This window comes from Peromyscus maniculatus, chromosome 5 (genome assembly GCF_049852395.1).
Source record: "Peromyscus maniculatus bairdii isolate BWxNUB_F1_BW_parent chromosome 5, HU_Pman_BW_mat_3.1, whole genome shotgun sequence".
Lineage (NCBI taxonomy): Eukaryota > Metazoa > Chordata > Mammalia > Rodentia > Cricetidae > Peromyscus > Peromyscus maniculatus.
In genome coordinates, this window is record NC_134856.1 from 38589839 (window position 1) to 38611025 (window position 21187).

Genomic DNA, 21187 nt, shown 5'->3' on the forward strand with positions numbered 1-21187 from the left:
TTACAATGGAGATCAAAAGGACCAGGCAAGTAGGGGGGGAGTCCACACAGAGATCTCATTAATACTACTGTTTGGCCAACAGTAGTATGACATAAGCTTGAAAAATACTGTGTGTTAAGGTAGGTCTTACTACTCTTAAGATATCTGGGGCCATCAGATAAGCACAAAACCATCCTTTGGGATCATGAGAGACGTGACCAAATTATCCCCACTACCTCAGCTGACACTGAGTCAACTGCCAGTTATGGGAGTGAGATCATGCCAGGCCATCAGGTCCCATTTGAACTGACTTAGACCAGACTACCCCAGGAAGCAGGAGAAATAAACATTTGTCTTAGGTTCTTGGATTTTGAGGCTGTTGGTTATACAGTAAGAAGTTACCCAATATACATCATATGGACTAAACTCCTACAACCTTCACAGGCTCCACCCCACGGTCCAGCCTGTTCTGGCCTGTCCACCTGGTTTATCAATAGCCTATTTAAGTGGAGGCCCCAGGGCTACACACAAGCTCTGTTCTTCCTGTGCATTACACCTTCTATTAAATAGCTTGGATTCCTTCTATTGGTGTCAGTCAGGCTTCACTAAGTGTTCTACCAGCCTGCATTTATTTTCTAGTGCTGGGGATCCAATTCATGGCCTTTCACATGCCAGGCAAGAACTGTCCCATTAAATGACATCTGGAGTCTTTTTTTCCCCTCTTTTTTTTTTTAAAAGATTTTATTTATTTATTATATATATAGCATATGTGACTGCTGGCCAGAAGAGGGCACCAGATCTCATTACAGATGGTTGTGAGCCACCATGTGGTTGCTGGGAATTGAACTCAGGACCTCTGGAAGAGCAGTCAGTGCTCTTAACCTCTGAGCCATCTCTTCAGCCCCTTTTTTCCCCTCTTTTTTAAAAAGATTTATGTGTATGAATGTTTTGCCTGTATGTATGTGTGTGCCAAGTACATGCCTGGTGCCCACAGAGGTCAGAAGAGGAAGTTGGATCCCCTGGAACTGGAGTTACAGATGATTGTGAGGCACCATGTGGGTGCTGGGAATTGAACTCAGGTCCTCTGCAAGAACAGCCAGTGCTCAGAACTTGAGATCTGTGTGTTTAACTGTATGTGAATTGCTCCTTGATTTTCATCTTTAATGTTTTTTGAGACAAGATCTCAGTATGTATCTCAGACTGGCCTCAAACTCAGACCAGTTCTCCTGCCTCAGCCTTCTGGGTGCTGAGAATACAGGTGTATGCCTCTGTGCGTGGCTCCTGTCTTTACTGCTGACCTTCATAAGCAGGTATCTAAGGACACAGAGCAACCTGTTTACCCTTTGCAATTCCAGATGTGTAAATGGGCATGGAATTAAAAATTAATTCCTACAATACAAAGAAAATGCCGTGGAAGCTAACTTTAGGGGCCAATAAATCAGTACAGAGACAATGAGAGTTGAGAGAACAGTTTTTCCAAAGAAATGACTTATGGCTAAGAACCAGTATCTAGGTATCTCAGCAAGTGTTAAGGCGACAAATTCATCAAGATAAAGCTCTGAGCTCAGAAGTGTGAGGTCAGGGCCCATCAGCATGGAGACAGACCCTCAATTGTTGATGGTTGTCTTTGGTTCTTTTTAAGGGGCCCACCATCCAGCTCCCAAATGAATTCACACACAGAGGCTTATTCTTAATTACAAATGCCCAGCCTTAGCTTGGCTTGTTTCTTGCCAGCTTTCCTTATCTTAAATTAATCCCATCTACTTTTTGCTTCTGGGCTTTTCCCATTCTCTTACTTCTGTACATCTTACTCTTACTCTGTGGCTTGCTGGTTGTGTAGCTGGGTGCCTGGACCCTGGATCCTCCTCCTTCTCTGGCTGCTCGTAGCTCCTTCCAGATGTCTCCCTCTATATATTCTCTCTGCCTGCCAGCCCTGCCTATCCCTTTTCCTGCCTTGTTATTGGCCAGTTCTTTATTAGACCATCAGGTGTTTTACACAGGCACAGTAACACAGCTCCACAGAGTTAAACAAATGCAACATAAACAAAAGTAACACAGGTTAAAATAGTCTACTACACTCAATCTCTTCTTAAAACACTTGTGATATTAGCTGAGCTAATTAGAAGTTGTTTTGGGTGTTTTTGTATAAAATGACACCTGTAATTTATGCAAACAGATTCACTAAAACACACTTGTCAAGCATGGCCACAGGCCAGGAGTAGGGTTGAGAACAAGATACTTTGGTAGACAAAAACCAGACACAGCTTCTGCTCTTAGCAGGAGTTAGGTAAGACAATCAAGTAACCACATAAGCAAGTCAGGTAAATCTGAAGTAAATGCTATAAGGAGAATGGGGTACTGTAGGATAAAACTGCTGTCACATAAAGAAGGATTAAATGAGTGCACACCTTTAACCCCAAGACTTGGGAGGTAAGGCACGGGACTGAAAGAGTTCAAGTCCAATCTAAGCTACAAGAAAGAAGGAAGGAAAGAAGGACATTGATGATAATTTATGTAATATATTTTAAGTTTCTTAAAAGAAAGGCACCATCTACATGGGGTTAAACATGATGAAAACTCCAATCCTGGCAGTCCAGTGAATATTAAATATAAGCACAATACTTCAATGTCATTAAAATGTTGGATTCAAGCCCAGCGTGTACACACGCACACACACAGCTGGGCAGCCTAACTTACTAGGTGAGTTTCAGGTCAGTGAGGGATCCTGTCTCAAAAATAAGGTAGAAGACATTGGAGGAACAACCCCTGCCCTACACACAATACTAGTTTGGCTTCTAGTTTAGGAGGGGAACCACTTTGGTGTAGCATGTAGCTCTCGATGGTAGAACACATGTTCCTCCCAAAAAAGCTTCCCCGCCCAAAAAAGCCCAAGCCTCAACACATCACATGTGTTCAATATAGACTGGGTCTGAAAGAGGTGAGTGTGGTGGTATTGTGTTCCCCAAAATATTGTGTACTCTAATAAATTTATCTGGGGTCAGAGAACAGACAGCCACTAAATACAAAGGCTAGAAAATGGTGGCACTCACACCTTTAATCCTAGCATTCCAGAGATAGAAATCCCTCTGGATCTCTGTGAGTTCAAGGCCACACTGGAAATAGCCAAGCATGGTGACACACACCTTTAATCCCAGAAAGCCAGCCTTTAATCCCAGGGAGTGGTGGTAGAAAGCAGAAAGATATATATATAAGGTGTGAGGACCAGAAACTAGAAGATTTTGGCTGGTTAAGCATGTGGCTGGTTAAGCTTCAGGCTTTCCAGCACAGTTCAGCTGAGAGCCATCAGGATGAGGACACAGAAGCTTCCAGTCTGAGGAAACAGGACCAGCTGAGGAACTGGTGAGGGGAGATAGCTGTGGCTTGTTCTGTCTCTCTGATCTACCAGCATTGACCCCAATAACTCGCCTCTCGGGTTTGATTTTATTAATAAGAACTTTTAAGATTCCTGCTACAGGTGAGTTAAACAAGTAAAATGGCCAGGAGGTGGTGGCGCACGCCTTTAATCCCAGCACTCGGGAGGCAGAGCCAGGCGGATCTCTGTGAGTTCAAGGCCAGCCTGGTCTACAGAGCGAGATCCAGGACAGGCACCAAAAATACACAGAGAAACCCTGTCTCAAAAAAACAAAAAAACAAAACAAAGCAAAAAAACAAGAAAAATGTTCTGAACCTTGAACTGCAATTATTCAATAGGTAATACTACATATTCGGTCATTGTAGATAAAAATCTAAACTTGCGCCGGGCGGTGGTGGCGCACGCCTTTAATCCCAGCACTCGGGAGGCAGAGCCAGGTGGATCTCTGTGAGTTCGAGGCCAGCCTGGACTACCAAGTGAGTCCCAGGAAAGGCGCAAAGCTACACAGAGAAACCCTGTCTCGAAAAACCAAAAAAAAAAAAAAAATCTAAACTTGCCCAATATTTGTCACATACAATTAAATATTGCTAAATACAGGGACCAATTCATCCCTCTTAGTCTGTCTGCAACATCTGATGGCCTTTCCCACCATCCCTTCAGTTTTCTTTTCTTGGCTTCCAGAACATAAAGCCTCCTGATTCTGCTCCCATTTCTCTAGGCACTCCTCAGACCCTGCCGCTAGCTTCTCCTGATAACCAATGTGACTACCCAGCCCAATTCTCTTCTATTTATACTCCCTTGGTGAGTCTACCTAGTCTCATGACTTTAAATACCGTCTATTCCCTAGTGACTCCTAAAGTCATCAGCTGGATCCTTTCGCTTGAGGCCCAGACCAGGATAATCAATCACCTATCTGACATCTCCACTTGGAGGCTTAACAGGCACCTGAAACTTAAAAGGTCCAGAACAAAACACTGTTTCTATTCGTCCCATGGTGGCTTCATCACTGAAACTGGTAACACAAATCTTCCAATGCCTCACGCCAAAACCTTGGAGTTCTCTTTGCTTCCTTCTCACACTTGGTATCTGACCCATCACAAATCTTTGGTCAACTCTCTGCCTTCTGACTTCACCCAGAATCTAAGTACTTTCCACTTTCTGTCACCGTCGCCTAAGTTCAAGAGACTGTTCCTCCTACATTACTGCAACAGCCGAACTGGTTCCCAGTTTCTACTGTCTCCCCATATTGCACCCCCAGTCTACTCACACAGCACCAAGAGTGACCTGATTACAGTGTAATTCAGATCACATTACGGGCCAAAGGCTTTCGAATGTAGAGTAAGAACAAAATTCTTCCACTGACCTACAAAGCCCTACACCCTACCTGCTGCCTACTTTACCTTTCTGACCTTATATACCAAGCCAGATAAAATGGTTCACTGCTGTGTGTATCTCAAACAAGCCAGGTTTGCTTCTGTCTTAGGACCATTACACTGGAGATGTGCTCTGTTGTATAGAAATCCACTCATCTCCTCCTTCCTTTCAGGTCTCTACTCAAATATGGTCTTTTGTTCTTTCTATTATTTCTTTACTACTGAGGAGGTGTCCCTAAAGCCTCATACAAGATAGGCAAGTGTTCTATTAGTGTTTCCCAAGATTTTAAACACAGTCTTATAAGAACAGGATTATGGTTATATTATTATTGTTGTTGTTTTACTCACCTGACAACCTGCTAGAATGTATGTTCCCTGGGAACAAGTAAGGCGGGGGGGGGGGGGGGGGGGGGGGGGGGGGGGGGGGGCTTGGAGAGGTCTATTTTCCCATGTTTTTTTCCTCTCTCTCTCTCTCTCTCTCTCTCTCTCTCTCTCTCTCTCTCTCTCTCTCTCTCTCTCTCTCTTTGTTGTTGTTGTTTTTCGAGACAGGATTTCTCTGTGTAGCTTTGGTGCTATCCTGGATCTCACTCTGCAGGCTAGCCTCGAACTCACAGAGATCCACCTGGCTCTGCCTCCCGAGTGCTGGGATTAAAGTCGTGCGCCACCACCGCCTGGCCTTTTCCCATGTTTTATCACTGATATTTATTATATAACAAATGTTTAATAAATATGCTCTGGCGGGGGGAAGAAAGATTCAGACCTTGTTCCTGCGTAGTCAAGAAAACAAGACACATTTACTGAGCTAATAAAAATTGTATAGCGAGGGCTGGAGAAATGGCCCACTGGTTAAGAGCACTTGCAGAGGGGCTGAGCTCAATTCCCAATATCCGCATGGTAGCTTACAACGAGCTGTCTGTAACTCCAGCACTGGGGGATCTGACAATGCCCGCTTTTGACCTTCTAGGGCACCAGGAAGGCAACATGGTGGACGTACACACATGCATGCAAAATACTTGCACACATAAAATGAATAAATGTAGTCAGATGTAGTGGTGCACACCTTTAACCCCAGTACTCAGGAGACAGGCAAGAGGACCTTTGAGAGTTCCCAGGCCTAGTCTAAATAGGAGTTACTTAGTGAGACCCTGTCTCAAAAACAAAAAAACAACAAAAACCCAAGTAAACAAGTAAATAAATCTAGAAACAATGTATACAGAGATGGGCATAGTAACTCATCCCTGTGATCATAGCGCTTGGGAAGATGAGGCAGGAAAATTTTGAATTCCAGGCCAACCTAGGCTACACATTGAGACCCTATCCAAAAACCAAGACAAACAAAAGAAAAGCTACATGTAATTCAGTAGGGTCTTGGGGTATGTATACAAATGGAATAAATAGCTCTCTAGCTACAAAATTAGACCTGGGGCTGCTACTCAGTTGGCAGAGTCCCTGAGCAGCATGAACGAAGCACAGGTTCTGTTCCTACCATCACTACATACAAACCGGGTGTGGCAGCTTAATTCTAGAACTTAGGAGGCAGAGACACAAGAATCGGAAATTCACCTTACCCTTGCCAACATGTGAGTTCTAGGCCAGCCTGGACTGCACAAGACTTTGCCTATAAAAAAGAGAGGGAGAGAGGGAGGAAGAGAAGGAAGGAGAGGTACTGAGGGAGAGAGACAGTGAGGGAGGAGGGGAGAGGGAAAGGGAGAGAGAGTTCCAAGGCTTATGCCCCTCTGGAAAAGAGGGGGGGGAGGAGATTTCTAGTTAGGCATGGTAGTTCATGCCTGTAACCCAAATACTCAGTGCCAAGACAACCCCGTATCTAACAAAACAAGGAGAAACAGCTCAGTCGGTCAAGTTCTTGCTGCATATCCATGAGGAGCTGGGTTTAGTTCTCCAACACCCATGTAAAAAGCTGGGGAGTGCCACTGTGCCCCTCTGTGAGTCCCAGTGCTGAGAAACCAGAGACAGGAAGGTCCTGGGCTTGCTGGCCAGCTAGTCTAGCCAATTTTGTGAAATCCAGGTTCAGTGAGAAACCTTGTCACAAAAAATAAGGTGGATAGTAAAGGAGGACACTGTTATCAATCTCCAGCCTCCATACGCATGTATCTACACACAGACACACAGACACACACTCAGTTTCTGTCCTTTAGTCTGGAAGAGAATCTGGTTTAGTGGTTCAGGAAAGAAGACAAGCACCCGGTGACAGCAAACTGAGGACTAGGAAGAGGAGCTGCCTGCCCTGTGTCTTCTGTGGCAACCTGAGCTCTCGAGAGGGTGGTGTCCTTAACCCAGAACCACCTCTACAACCTTGCCCCTCCTTCCCATCACGTGAACCACACTAGCGTTACCTTAGTTCTCCTCGCAGTTAAGCCCCCCTCTCTTGCCAGAAAAGAATACTGTATGTCAAAGTTTGGAGGACCACAGTAGACAGCATGGAGGCTGTGTTCAGTCAAAGGCCATAGAGCAACAGAAAAGGAAGGAAAGCAACAGTGGACTCAACAAATGCTGACTCACACATAACCAGTTTAAAAAAACATGGCAACAGTGAGGCCTCCCTGTCGCCACCCTGCCCCCACAACAGTCTGTCACCACACCCCATCAACTGGACATCCTGGTGTCACTTGAAATCACCCACTACTTTGATCTCCAGATACCCAGTATTTCCTGGTCCTGAACATTAACTTGCCCAGCCTAAGGGAAGCACCCCTAGGCCCCAAATTTCCTGACAGTGCTCACAGCACAGCTGCTCAGTGGGGCAGGAGCGTCCCTCTCTCTCCCGTCCCACTTTGCTTACACATGCATGCCCCCAGGTAGCCACTGTCTACAGTGGTCTCCTTCAGCTCCTCCGAGACTGGTCTCGGCACGTTCTGTCTGTAAAGCCCTGTTCTAACTTCTCGCTCACTCCTCAGGACTGTCAGCTCTTCCCTTAAGCACCACTTCTCAGAGAACCCGGGTCCTGGGCTGGGACAATTGGTTCTGGCTTTCTCGGTGCTCACACGTCAACTGTCTGGCAGTCAGGGTGGCAGGACACAGCTTCTCTCACACACTGCTGTATTAGCTCCAAAGCCGAGCACAGCTTGATGAGGAGCGGGGGCTGCGGAATGACCCCGTCACTGAACGAATGTGAGAATGAAGGAATCAAATCAGGCCCAAGCCTGGGAGGATGCCACACTGATTTTCCTTGTCTTTCTGACTTTGGATAAATTATTATTTTTTAAATCTTGAGAGTGTAAGCTGGGCTGGTGAGATGGTTCCGTGGAAAACAGTGCTTGTCACCAAGCCTGACGACCTGAGTTCAATCAATCCCTGGGCCCACACGGCCGAAGGTGAGACCTGACTCTGGCAAGTTGTCTTCCGGCCTCCACATAAAAATGTGGCATGTGTGCACACACAAACCACAATAGGTAACTGTATTTAATAAAAAAAAAAAATTAAGATGTCTGGTTTTGTTTTTTTTAGATAAAGAATGTAAACTACCTGGAGAATATAATCTCACTTAACTAATACTGTGGAATTCTCCCCTACGGAATGCCATGAAAAAGAATCTTGAACATAGCATAATTCTCGAGGACAGTAAAAGAGATTTTAAAAAAAATAGGGACAAATGTGTAGCTCAGCGGTAGAGCCCATGTTTACATGTAATGAATCCAAGTTCAATCCTCAGCACCAACGTGAGCAAACAGGAAAATAAAAACATAAACTATGTAAAGGCTACCTTTTTGTTTTGCAGAAACTGGGAACCTGTTAGGTACCATTAGACTCTTAGCAACAGTCATGCCAAGATTTAATTAGGAAGGTACCTCTGACTGTCCCTAGTCTTTCTCATAATCCCTTTGATGGCCAGAATTGAGGCAGCATGGCAGACATGCTAACAAGACTTAAACTGTAGGGCTGACCCCAAAGAACAAAGACAACCACACCTCGTTATCAGAGCTGGGACCAGGGCAAGCACACAGCTTCAAAGCTCTGAACAACAAATTCACAGCCAAGGGACTAGCTACAGCATGGTCATGACTCCCTGACAACTAAAGTCTGAAATGCTAACATGAGTGCCTTCAGGGAGATGAGAGAATGTTTCTTCACCTGCAATTACGTTCTGATTGAAAACCAAGAGACAGCCAGGTGCAGCTAGTTCCAGGACAGCCAGGGCTACACAAAGAAACGCTGTCTAAAAAAAAAAAAAAAAAAAGCCGGGCGGTGGTGGCACTCAGGAGGCAGAGCCAGGCGGATCTCTGTGAGTTCAAGGCCAGCCTGGTCTACAGAGCGAGATCCAGGACAGGCACCAAAACTACACAGAGAAACCTTGTCTGGAAAAACCAAATAAAAAAAGAAAGGAAGGAAGGGAGGGAGGGAGGGAGGGAGGGAGGGAGGGAGGGAGGGAGGAGAGAAAAAGAAAGAAAGAAAGAGGGGGCTGGAGAGATGGCTCAGAGGTTAAGAGCACCGACTGCTCTTCCAGAGGTCCTGAGTTCAATTCCCAGCAACCACATGGTGGCTCACAACCATCTGTAATGAGATCTGGCACCCTCTTCTGTATACATAATAAATAAATAAATCTTTAAAAAAAAAAAAGCAATTTATCTTAGAAAGAAAGAAAGAAAGAAAGAAAGAAAGAAAGAAAGAAAGAAAGAAAGAAAGAAAGAAAGAAAGAAAGAAAGAAAGAAAGGTAAAGCTGGCCATGGTGATGCACAACTATAATCCCAGTCCTTGGGAGGCTAAGGCAAGAGGATCACTGAGTTTTAGGTCAGCCTTGGCCACACAGCAAGACCAGAAAAGAGGAGGAGGAGGAGGAGGAGGAGGAGGAGGAGGAGGAGGAGGAGGAGGAGGAGCCAGGCGGTGGTGGCGCACACCTTTAATCCCAGCACTCGGGAGGCAGAGCCAGGTGGATCTCTGTGAGTTCAAGGCCAGCCTGGGCTACCAAGTGAGTTCCAGCACAGCCAAGGCTGCACAGAGAGACCCTGTCTCAAAACACAAAAAACAAAACAACAAATAAAACACAAACAAAAAAGAAACAGTCTGGTGTGGTGGTGCACACCTTTAATCCCGACATCTGGGAGACAGGCAGGCCAATGGAGACCAGCCAGAGCAACACAGAGAACAGGTCTCAAAAACAAAACCCAACTAGAACCAAAACAAACAATAACAACAAAGGCAGTGGCAGTGACACGGCTCGGGGCTTGCTGGCACTTGCTGGCACTCGCTGGCACTTGCTGGCACGCAGGGCCATCTGAATCTGATATCTGGGACTCACACGGCAGAAGGAAAAGACAAGCAATACAAGTTGTCCCCTCACCACCACCACATGTGCACAGACACAGACAGACAGACAGAAACACGCACAAACAGAAGCAAAGGGGAGGGGTACACGGAAGGAGAGGGGTGGAGAACTGAAAAGGGAAGGAAGAGGAAGGGGAGGGAAGAGGTATTGGTTGACTCTCACAACTTGTTTCCATAAATATTTGAACAGTGCCTTCCGTGACTCTGACGCGGTCACACATTCCCGCCTTCCCACTGGGAGCAAAACCCAAAGCAAGACAAAGGAAAGAGAAGCCATCCCTCAGCCGGACTAGGTGACAGGGCAGTCACCTGCTAGGCAGCCACCACCTCAGAGCACAGAGGCACCAGCTCCCCTCCGCTCACTGTACACAGGACAATGACAGCCTAATGACCTATTCTGTGAGGCACAATTACCCCATGCACAGAGGGTCAGCTAACTGGGTCATAAAGGAGAAGTAAATGTAACACCACAGATGCATTTAGTTTGCTATTAAGTTACAAAGCTTCAGCTGGTAAGAAAAGCATTCCTCTGCCAGCTCCAGCATTTCTTTATTGGTTTTTGTTTCTTTTTTGGTTTGTTTTTTCGAGACAGGTTTTCTCTGTGTAGCCCTGGCTGTCCTAGAACTCGTTCTGTAGACCAGGCTGGCCTCAAATTAACAGAGATCCATCCGTCTGCCTGCTGAGTGTGGGGGTCAAAGGTGTGTGCCGCCACTCCTGGCTACTGTTTCTTTTAAGTTACATTTATTTATTTACTTGTTTATTTCCTGTGCACACTTGTGGCGGCCAGAGACAACTTGCAGGATTGGTTCTCTCCTACTGTGTAGGTACTAGGACTTGGAACACTCAGGTAGTCAGGCTGGCAACAGTGACTGTACCCACTGAGCCATCTAACTGGCTCTTTAAAATACATCCATAACAAGCTGAGTATGGTGGCACATGACTGTAACCCCAGCACTCAGGAGACGAGGCAAGAGAACGGCCTGAAGTCTAAAGCCAGGAGGGGCTACACAGCAACTATCAGACCAGCCTGGGCAACAACTAAGATCCTGTCTTAAAGCGAGAGTGCGCGCGCGCGCGCGCACACACACACACACACACACGCACACACACACACACACACACACACACACACACACACACACACACACAGATTCAGACACACAGACACACAGATCAGACATACAAACACATGCAGGCAGCAGGAGGGGCTGGGGATGTAGACTGGTTGGTTCAGTGATTGCCTAGCATGTTTGAAACCCTGGGTTAGATCTCCAGCACTCCATAATCCCTAGGACATGGCCCACCCCTGTAATCCCAGCTCTAGCGGGTGGAGGCAAGTAGATCCAAAGTTCATCCAAAGCTGGTTAGATAGCAAATGAGGGCAACTTGGGTGACAGGAGGCACTTTCTCCAAAGAGAGGGAGACAGTGACATTTTTTTTTTCCTGATATTGCTTCAATAGTGAGTACCAGGCTAGCACCAGCCTAGCTAGGAACATTCTCAGCCCTTTCTCTCCAAGCAATTTAATCTAATCCCTCCTCAATTTTATCATGACTTCCATGAAAACATTCCTAACTTCCAGTCTCCAGCCCTGGCAAGGCAGCTCAGCTCCACCTCACGCTCCGTTCTTCTAAGGGTCCGCTGGAAATTCCCGCTGGCTGATCACCAGCCTTCTCCACCAGACGTCCTCTTTCCCTCAGGTCCGCAGCTCCTCCTGTGCCCCCTCCCCCAACAACATACAGTCACCAGAGTGCTTTCCTCATTCATTTCCTACCATTTTTAGTCACAAGGAGTCAGGCGTGTCAGGACCTGGGGCACACAGCAGTGACTCAGACAGGCCATGGCCCTGGAGCTCAGTTTCCATTTCTTGCTTGGCTCTAGCTGAAGGGAGAGACCGATGATTGGGAGCCTGGGGGTGGCAAGCCATGCAGTAACAAACACTGGTTTGTCTTTAAGGCAAACTCTCAAACCCTAGACACGATTTTGTTACAGAGTCTGGTTTTACTGGTGGTGCCAAGAACAAGGTGAGTTTTTACTGATGATGACTTTTCAATGGACAAACGGACATAAGCCTTAAGGTTTTCCCTTTCTTGTGTTTTTGCTTTTGAGACAATCTCAAAACACAGCCTTGGCTGGCCTGAAGCTCACTCTGTAGACCAGGCTGGCCTTGAACTTACAGAGGTCCTCCAGCCTCAGCCTCCCAGTTGCTGGAATTACAGGCATGAGCCACCACCCCCACTTCTGGAAATGCAGCAATCAGCTCATCAGAACCAGCCAAGTGGCCCAGGGGGTAAAAGCTCTCACCCCCGGGCTCACAGATCCGAGTTGCATCCCCAGAACCAACACATAGGAGAGAACTGTCAGGTCCAAAAGGTTGTGGTGTCCATCAGCATACCAAAGCTCGCTGCCTCCCCGTCTTCTCACCCCTCAATTTCTCCAGCCGGTGGGCTTCCTTCCCCAGATTCCCATTCCCTTACAACCTTCTCATCCAGCCATGCTCTCTCTCTCTTTGTCTTCCTCTTTTGGCCTCCTCTCTCTTGGTCTTCTTTGCCTGAACTCTCTTTCTCCTCCTCTTTTCCAGTCTGCTGGCCCTAAAGGATAGCCTCGAGAGGGCCTGGAACCTATTCCAATGGCCCGACTGTCTCTGCCCCAGGGTATTTATAGAGACGCCAAGGGGTGGAGCACAAGACCTCCTCCCCCAGCACAGCCAAGTGCAGACCATCTCAGACACCTGCACTCAGGCCCCTGGTCCAGTCATCTTCTATGCGGACCTGCTGGGTAAAGCCATGAGGAAATAGCTGAAAATGGGCTCCCACACCTCTAGCTATACTCTCCCTCATATCTACAATAAAAACCTCCTCAAGTATACATGGAGCAGTCATGTCCTCAGTTTACACATCTGGTGCCAAAACCCTCAGTTTATACAAGAACCAACTCCAAGTTGTCCTCTGCCCTCCACACTTGCACTGTGGCAAGCGCACGCCCACGTGCACGCACATGCACACACAAATGAAGTAAATAACTAGGAAAAATCTGCTTACTAGCTGGGCCATAACTATGCTTAGAGCTAGCCTCTAGCTCAGCAGTTCCCAACCTGTGGGTCATGACCCCTTTGGGAAGTCCAACGACCCTTTTACAGGGATGCATATCAGATATCCTGCATATCAGACACGTGCATTATGATTCCCAACAGCAGCAAAATCACAGTTATAAAGGAGCAACGAAAATAGTTTTATGGATGGGGGTCATCACAACATGAAAAACTGTATTAAATGGAACCACTACTCTAGATATTAACTATGGGATGTAAACTAATGTAGTCACATTTTTTTTTTTTTGCCACATCACCCCTTTTTATTTTGTTGCTATGTAGTGAAGGGGCCAGCTCTAAAATACAGGTTATACACAGGATGTGCCTAACTGAAAATATTCATTCATTTAAGTATTTTAGAATGTTATGTTCCTGTTTAAATGATGTCTTATTCAATACTGAGACTATATACTCCTTCAGGACAAAAACTGAGTTTTCAGTATTAGGCAGCTACTAAGTCCCTGAGAATTTACATTGAAGATAACATTTCTTTCTTTTTTTTTTTTTTTGGTTTTTCGAGACAGGGTTTCTCTGTGTAGCTTTGCGCCTTTCCTGGAGCTCACTTGGTAGCCCAGGCTGGCCTCGAACTCACAGCGATCCGCCTGGCTCTGCCTCCCGAGTGCTGGGATTAAAGGCGTGCGCCACCACCGCCCGGCGAAGATAACATTTCTTAAGTCGCAAAGCTACACAGAGAAACCCTGTCTCGAAAAACCAAAAAAAAAAAAAAAAAAAAAAAAAAAAAAAAAAAAAAAAAAGATAACATTTCTTTATAATCTGGTGGTTATTTAAATGCATTTAAATGTTCTATGGATAGCAATCAATTATGAAGAAATAGTAGGAATCCTAAGCATTAAAAGAAGGATAAACTAATTTTAAAATAAAATAGCATGTATTCTGGCTAGTTTTATGAACTCCACAGGCTTGAGAGACGGGAACCTCAATTGAGAAAATGCCTTCATGTGACAGGGTTGTAGAGAAGACTGTGGGACATTTTCTTCATGATTGATGTGGGAGGAACCAGTCCATTGAGGGTGGGGCCAACCCGGTCTGGTGGGCCTAGGTTCAGTAAGAAAGCAGGCTGAGCACCCCTCCATGGCCTCTGCATCAGCTCCTGCCTTCAGGTCCCTGCCCTGTGTGAGTTCCTGCATAACTTCCTTCATTGATGAACAGTGATGTGGAAGCATAAGCCAAATAAACCCTCTCCTCCCCAAGTGCTTTTGGTCATGGTGTTTATCACAGCAATAGGAACCCTAACTAAGACAGCATGATTAAGTCAAGCCCGGCAAGATGGCTCGGTGGGTAAACCAGAGTTATACAAGCCTGATGACCTGAGTTAAATTCCTAGAACCCACATAAAAGTAGAAGGAGAGAGGCCGGGCGGTGGTGGCACACGCCTTTAATCCCAGCACTCGGGAGGCAGAGCCAGGCAGATCTCTGTGAGTTCGAGGCCAGCCTGGTCTCCAAAGCGAGTTCCAGGAAAGGCGCAAAGCTACACAGAGAAACCCTGTCTCGAAAAACCAAAAAAAAAAAAAAAAAAAAAAAAAAGTAGAAGGAGAGAACTTACTCCAAAAGCTATCTCTGACTTCTTATGCTGTAACATGTGTGTGCCCATACATGAACATCTCACACGTTCACACAGGCACGCACGTACACACACACACACACAGAGGCACACTCTTTTCTTTCTTTCTTTCTTTTTCTTTTCTTTTCTTTCTTTCTTTCTTTCTTTCTTTTTTTTTTTTTTTTGGTTTTTCGAGACACGGTGTCTCTGTGTAGTTTTGGTGCTTGTCCTGGATCTCGCTCTATAGACCAGGCTGGCCTCGAACTCACAGAGATCCACCTGCTGGCTCTGCCTCCCGAGTGCTGGGATTAAAGGTGTGCGCCACCACTGCCCAGCATTAGGCACACTTTGTAAAACATTTAAATACAACGAAACTATTTTGAAAGTAATATCATATAAGGAAATAGTATATTAAAGTATTTACTCCACTGCCCCCAAACCCCGGTGGATCTCCTGAACACTCCACACAGGATTATAAACGCAAAAGGCTGAAAAGAAACGGAGTACAGTTGACCCCTCTCTGACAGTCCGAGGAGACCTACCAGGTCAAATGTACCAACTCATCAGGTTCCTAGAGCCACTCCCAAACCGGCTCCTCTCAGAGACAGGCATTTTCTAGCATGAGCCACGAGGGGGCTGCAGAAGAAACTAATCACACGGACAGTCCTCTGCTTTGGGGTGTTGTCTAACAATAAAAACCAGCAAGGCTAGGATGGCATCGCTCAGTAGTAAAGAACTTGCCTAGTGTGTACAATGTCCAGTACCCCTAACACCAAACCAAACCAAAACCCAAAACATCAAATCTGGGTGGTGGTGGTGGTGGTGGTGGTGGTGGTGGTGGTGGTGGTGGTGGTGGTGGTGGTGCAGCACACCTTTAATCCCAGCACTCGGGAGGCAGAGGCAGGAGGATCTCTATGAGTTCCGAGGCCAGCCTGGTTTACAGAGAAAGTTCCAGGACAGCCAAGGCTGCTATTATTATTATTATTATTATTAATTATTATTATTTTGAGACAGGGTTTCTCTGTGTAGCTTTGGTGCCTGTCCTGGAACTCACTCTGTAGCCCAAGTTGACCTTAAACTTTCATAACTTGAATAGTTTTTTCCTTTTTTGATGGCACTGGGCACTGAACCCAGGACATGTGCATACTGGACAAGTGTTGTCTCTGAACTCTCAGACCTCTTTCACTTTGAATTTTGATACAAGGTCTTGCCAAAGTCCAGGCTGGTTCTGAACGCACTCTGTAGCCCACAAAGGCCTTAAATTTGTAATCCTCTCGTCTCAGGCCTCATTTGGGATTACAACCCCACATGTACACTGTTCTTTTTTTTTTTTTTTTTTTTTTTAAAGAAGATTTATTTATTATGTATACAGTGTTCTCTCTGGAAGCATGCCTGCACACCAGAAGAAGGCACCAGATCTCATTACAGATGGTCATGAGCCACCATGTAGTTGCTGGGAATTGAACTCAGGACCTCTGGAAGAGCAGCCAGTGCTCTTAACCTCTGAGCCATCTCTCCAGCCCCTCGGGGGTGGGGGGTGGGGGAGCATTGTTCTTTTACTCACATTAAAAAAAAAAAAATCTAAGAAATTGAGGGTTTGGAGTATACCTTAGTGGCAGTGTATTGCCTAGCATGCATGTGGCCCTAGGTACAATGCCCAGCACAAGAAAAATAAAAGAAACAGAATAAGACATGACATCTAAATTTTTAAGTAATTTGGATTTTTTCGTCTTCAAACATAAACTGTTTTGTTTGGCTGCAGAGTACTGAACCCAGGGCCTTACACACATGCAGAAAAACGCCATCACTGAGCCACATGCCCCAACTCCTAGACTTACTTTTTAAGTTAACACAAAACTGACGTTTTATGTAAGACAAGTGACATCCTTTTATTATACTACATACAAATTCTCAATAATACCAAATCTTTGATTTAATTTTCTCCTAAACGCTTTCTAGCTCCACTTGTGGCTCTGCCTAAGAATCATCCCAGTATGAATTTGTACAAGTAAGTTTTCAAGCTCTAGAGGCCACTGGCCCTGCCCAGTTGGGGTATCTGATTTCCTTTGCCTGCCTGCCTGCCTGCCTCCTTCCTTTTTCTGAGACAGAGTCCCACCTATGTAGCTGTGGCTGTCCTGGAACTCACAAAGATGGACCTGCCTCTGCCTCTCACGTGCTGGCTGGGATCACAGGTGTATGCTGCTAGGCCTGGCTGGTTCCTGTTTTAGCCACTGACCTCTGTATCTCAGACTCACTTTATCAGATGGAACTGCATGCCCCTTTATTTCTCCTACAGAAAACCAGAAAGCCAGCTCAGTGAAAGTGGATTCTGTGAGTGTGAGGGGTTTATCTGGTAAGAGTTCCTTGCGGTTGAACTGTCAAACACTAGTGATTACTTTATTGCAGGTCAGAGCTGATAGCTGCCCTCACTTACCCTGGAGTCCCAGCTAAGCAATTATTTGTCAAAGGCTCCGTTGCCATAGTGACTTAGAAACACCTGGAGAGTCTCTTGTAAGTCCCCCTTTCTCTGAAAAAAAGTGTCTGATTGAAGAACTCAAAAACAAACACAACCCCCCAAAACAAAACAAAACAAAACAAAACAAAAAAAGCACAATAAAGCCACATCTACCTACACATCTCAATATAACAGTGTCTCTGTAGTTAAGAGTACTTATTGCTGGCCTGGCAGTGGTGGCGCCTTTAATCCCAGCACTCAGGAGGCAGAGGCAGGCGGATCTCTGTGAGTTTGAGGCCAACCTGGTCTACAAATTGAGTTGTAAGACAGCCAGGACTGTTACATAGAGAAGCCCTGTCTGGGGAGGGGGAGGTGGGGAGGAACAAAAGAAAAAAAAGTACTAATTGCTATGGCAGAGGACCTGGGTTCAGTTCCTAGCTCCTACATGCCAATTCAACTCTAGTACCAGGAAATCTAACACCCTCTTCTGACCTTTATGGGCACCAGGCACACATATGGCTCATATACAAACATATAGGCAAACACTTATACTCACGCACGCACGCACGCACGCACGCACGCACGCACGCACAAAATAAATCTCTTTTTTAAATGTTATTTTTCAAGATTTCTAACTGCTGAGCCATCTCTACAGCTCCAAAATTTTAAAATTTTATGTGCATGACTGTTTTTGCCTACATGTACATCTGTGCACTATGTATGTGCCTGGTGCTCATGGAGGCCAGAAGAAGGCATTGGATCCCCTAGAACTATAGTTACAGATGGATGTGAGCTGCCATGTGGGTGCTGAGGATCAGAACTGGGTCCTCTGGAAGAGCAGCCAGTGCTCTTAACCAGTGAGCCATTTCTTCAGCCCCCCCAAAAGAAATTTATTTATTTATTTATTTATTTATTTTATTTTATTTTATTTTTTTTGAGACAGGGTTTCTCTGTGTAGCTTTGCACCTTTCCTGGAACTCACTTGGTAGACCAGGCTGGCCTCGAACTCACAGAGATCCGCCTGGCTCTGCCTCCCGAGTGCTGGGATTAAAGGCGTGCGCCACCACCGCCCAGCATAAATACATCTTATTCCCAAAAGAAATCTTAAAAACAAACAAACAAACAAACAAACAAACAAAACCCTCTACCTGGAACTGGAGCAATGGCTCAACAGTTAAAAGCATTTGTTACTCCCCAAACCACCCATAAATCCAATTCCAGGGGTTCTGACCCTCGCTTCTTCAATGGCACCAGGCACACACCTGCATGCAAAATTAAAAAAAAAAAAAAAAAAAAAAAAAAAAACTGCTTATGCCAGGTATGGTGGGTCTTGACTTGGGAAACTGAAGTAGGAAGATAGCTAAGAAAGTTCCAGGCTGGCTTGGGCTACAGAGTGAAATCTTGGCAAAAAAAAAAAAAAAAAAAAAAAAAATCATGTGTGTATGTTTTTATTGAGACTGTCTCAACCATGTATGTAACACTGGTTGTCTGAGAACTTTGAACTCACAAAGATCAGTCCGTCCCTTACTCCTGAGTGCTGTGATCAAAGCCAGGTGTTTGCTACCATGCCTGGCTGCATATGTTTGAGATAAGAGCTCACTCTGAGATCTAAATTACTACAGAAATCATATCTGAATTTTCTAGGCTTTTGTTGATGTTGTTTGTTTGTTAATTTTTACGTTAGGTTCATATTACTAAGATCAGGCTGGCATTGAACTTCCGGAAATAATCTTGCCTTTAGCTCTTGAGTGCCGGGATTGCAGGCATGCACTACTACCTGATATTTGTGTGTTTTATTTATTTAAAATTTCTGTTTTGGATTTATTTTGTTCTGTTGTGAATGTTTTGCCTGCATGTATATATGTATACCATGTGCATGCCTGGTGCCCAAGGAGGCCAAGAGAGAGTGCCAGACTCCCTGGAACTGGATTTATGGATGGTTGTGAGCCACCATGTGAGTGCTGGAAACCCAACCCATCCTGGGTGAGAACATCAAGTGTTCTTTTTCTCCAAGACAGGATCTCTCTATGTAGCCCTGGCTGTCCTGGAACTCACTCTGTATACCAGGCTGGCCTCAAACTCACAGAGATCTGCCTGGCTCTGCCTCCCAAGTGCTGGGATTAAAGGGCATGTGCCACTACTACCCAGCAACATCAAGTGTTCTTAACCACTGAACCATCTCTCTGGCCCCTTTTTGCAGTTTTGAAACATGATCTTAATATGCGGTCCAAACTGGCCCAGAACTGCTAGGATTACAGGCAGGTACCAGCCTCACCCAGCTTGAATTTCTACACACACACACACACACACACACACACACACACACACACACACACACACACACACACGCCAGGGAGGTGGCTGATCAAGTAAAACTACCCTGCTGCCAAGCCTGACACCCAAGTTCCACCCCCAGGATCCACATGATAGGACTAGCTGTCCCTGACCTCCATATTCATGCGCACAAGATAAATAAAATGTAAAAAAATATTTTTAATGGAAGATTACAGATGTAGCTCAGTTCATGCAGTGCATGCCTAGCAGGCACAAGGTCCTGGGTTCATTTCCTGGTGCCTTATAAAACCAGGCATGTTGGTGCACTCTCAGTACTTGGAAGGTGGAGGCAGGAAGATCAGGATCAGAAGTTTAGGGTCATTTTTAGCTACACAGTTGAGTCTGAGGCCAGCCTGGGCTGTATGAAAACCAATCTCAATAAATAAATTGAATAAATAAAGGATTGGACCCAGACCAATAATTTCATGGGAAAAGTGGCACAACCACATGGTAACAGAACATTCTTTATAACAGAATTTTCACCTATGAAACAGGGATTCTTTAGAACTGTCAATTCAGCTGGATGTGGTGGCACACGACTTTAATCCCAGCACTCTAGGCTGAGGCATAGGCAGAGAGGTCTCTGTGAGTTCCAGGTCAACCTGGTCTATAGATTGAGTTCCAAGACAGCCCAATCTACAGAGAAAAATCCTTCTGGGGAGGTGGGAGTGGGGGAATAGAGATTCTACCAATAGAACTGCATATAAAAATCTTTCACTTCTTGGCCCCAAAACATGTTTTAAATTCATAGCCCTAAAGCCTTAATTTTCTCCTGTTTTCTGTAAAATGGGTGTCCTGAAACTCTTGTATTCTCTGGTGTAGTTTTTCAGAAGAAAATGAGTTTCCTTATCACAAATGAATCTCGCTTCCCCTACTCAAAGACAATCATCTTTTCCTTATCACTCGGTATCATAATAATGTTGGATCTTTTTTTTCTAGATTAAGGGCTGTTTCTTTCAACTGGACAGTCTTCCATCTTTGCACCCACAGATGGTAAGAGTGGTGCCTGAGCTGGGTTTTGATGTCTTCCTCACGTATTCTGTCCTTAGCATGACACTGGGAACAACGGACACAGACGTAGGAAAACTTCCTTGCTGTCCACCAACCGCAGTTTTATACCTTTACATTTCTGCCCTGTTCTTCAGATCCCGCTGCAGTCTGGAAGGTAAACTGTTCACATACCCATTCACAAAACGCTCATCTCCCAGCCACGTCTTTCCTCACCATTCAGGTGTAATAAAGCCTTGACAGAAACACCTCATCTCATCTTTTGTCTCCTCAAATTCAGCAGTTTTCTTTCTGAGCTACAAAAGTAGGCCAGAGCCAACCAGGACACTGCACTTGGGGCTGGCAAGGTAAACCAAACACTTCTGGGATGTTCCTGTTTTCAACCTGAACACCAGCTTCTTATATATTTGCAGCAAGAAAATCCCATCTCATTTAGCAAGAGGATGGACCAGCTACACGACGAGTCCTTTGTCTGAAGATCCCACACCCCACAAATGCTCATCCACAAAGCACCCATCCTCACACAGGTATGGAGTGGTCTGCTCCGCACTAGGCGAAGCAGCCTAGGGGTTCACATCTGTATAGGGATGGGTTAGGTTCAAGATCCTACAGGATCCAAAATTCTGCGTCCAAATGCCCAGGTCCTATCTCTGAGGTGGGGAAAACGAACCCCAGGACGACCCTCGTACTTAGTGCACTGCACATAATAGCATTTAGCACAGGCCTCCTCCAGC

General features: G+C 45.5%; 1 protein-coding gene across 1 annotated transcript in view; it reads right to left on the bottom strand.

Annotated features, from left to right (window-relative positions):
• Gfod2 (Gfo/Idh/MocA-like oxidoreductase domain containing 2) overlaps nt 1–21187 on the bottom strand; it is a 41699-nt gene that overhangs the window by 20200 nt on the left and 312 nt on the right. The window lies entirely within an intron of this gene.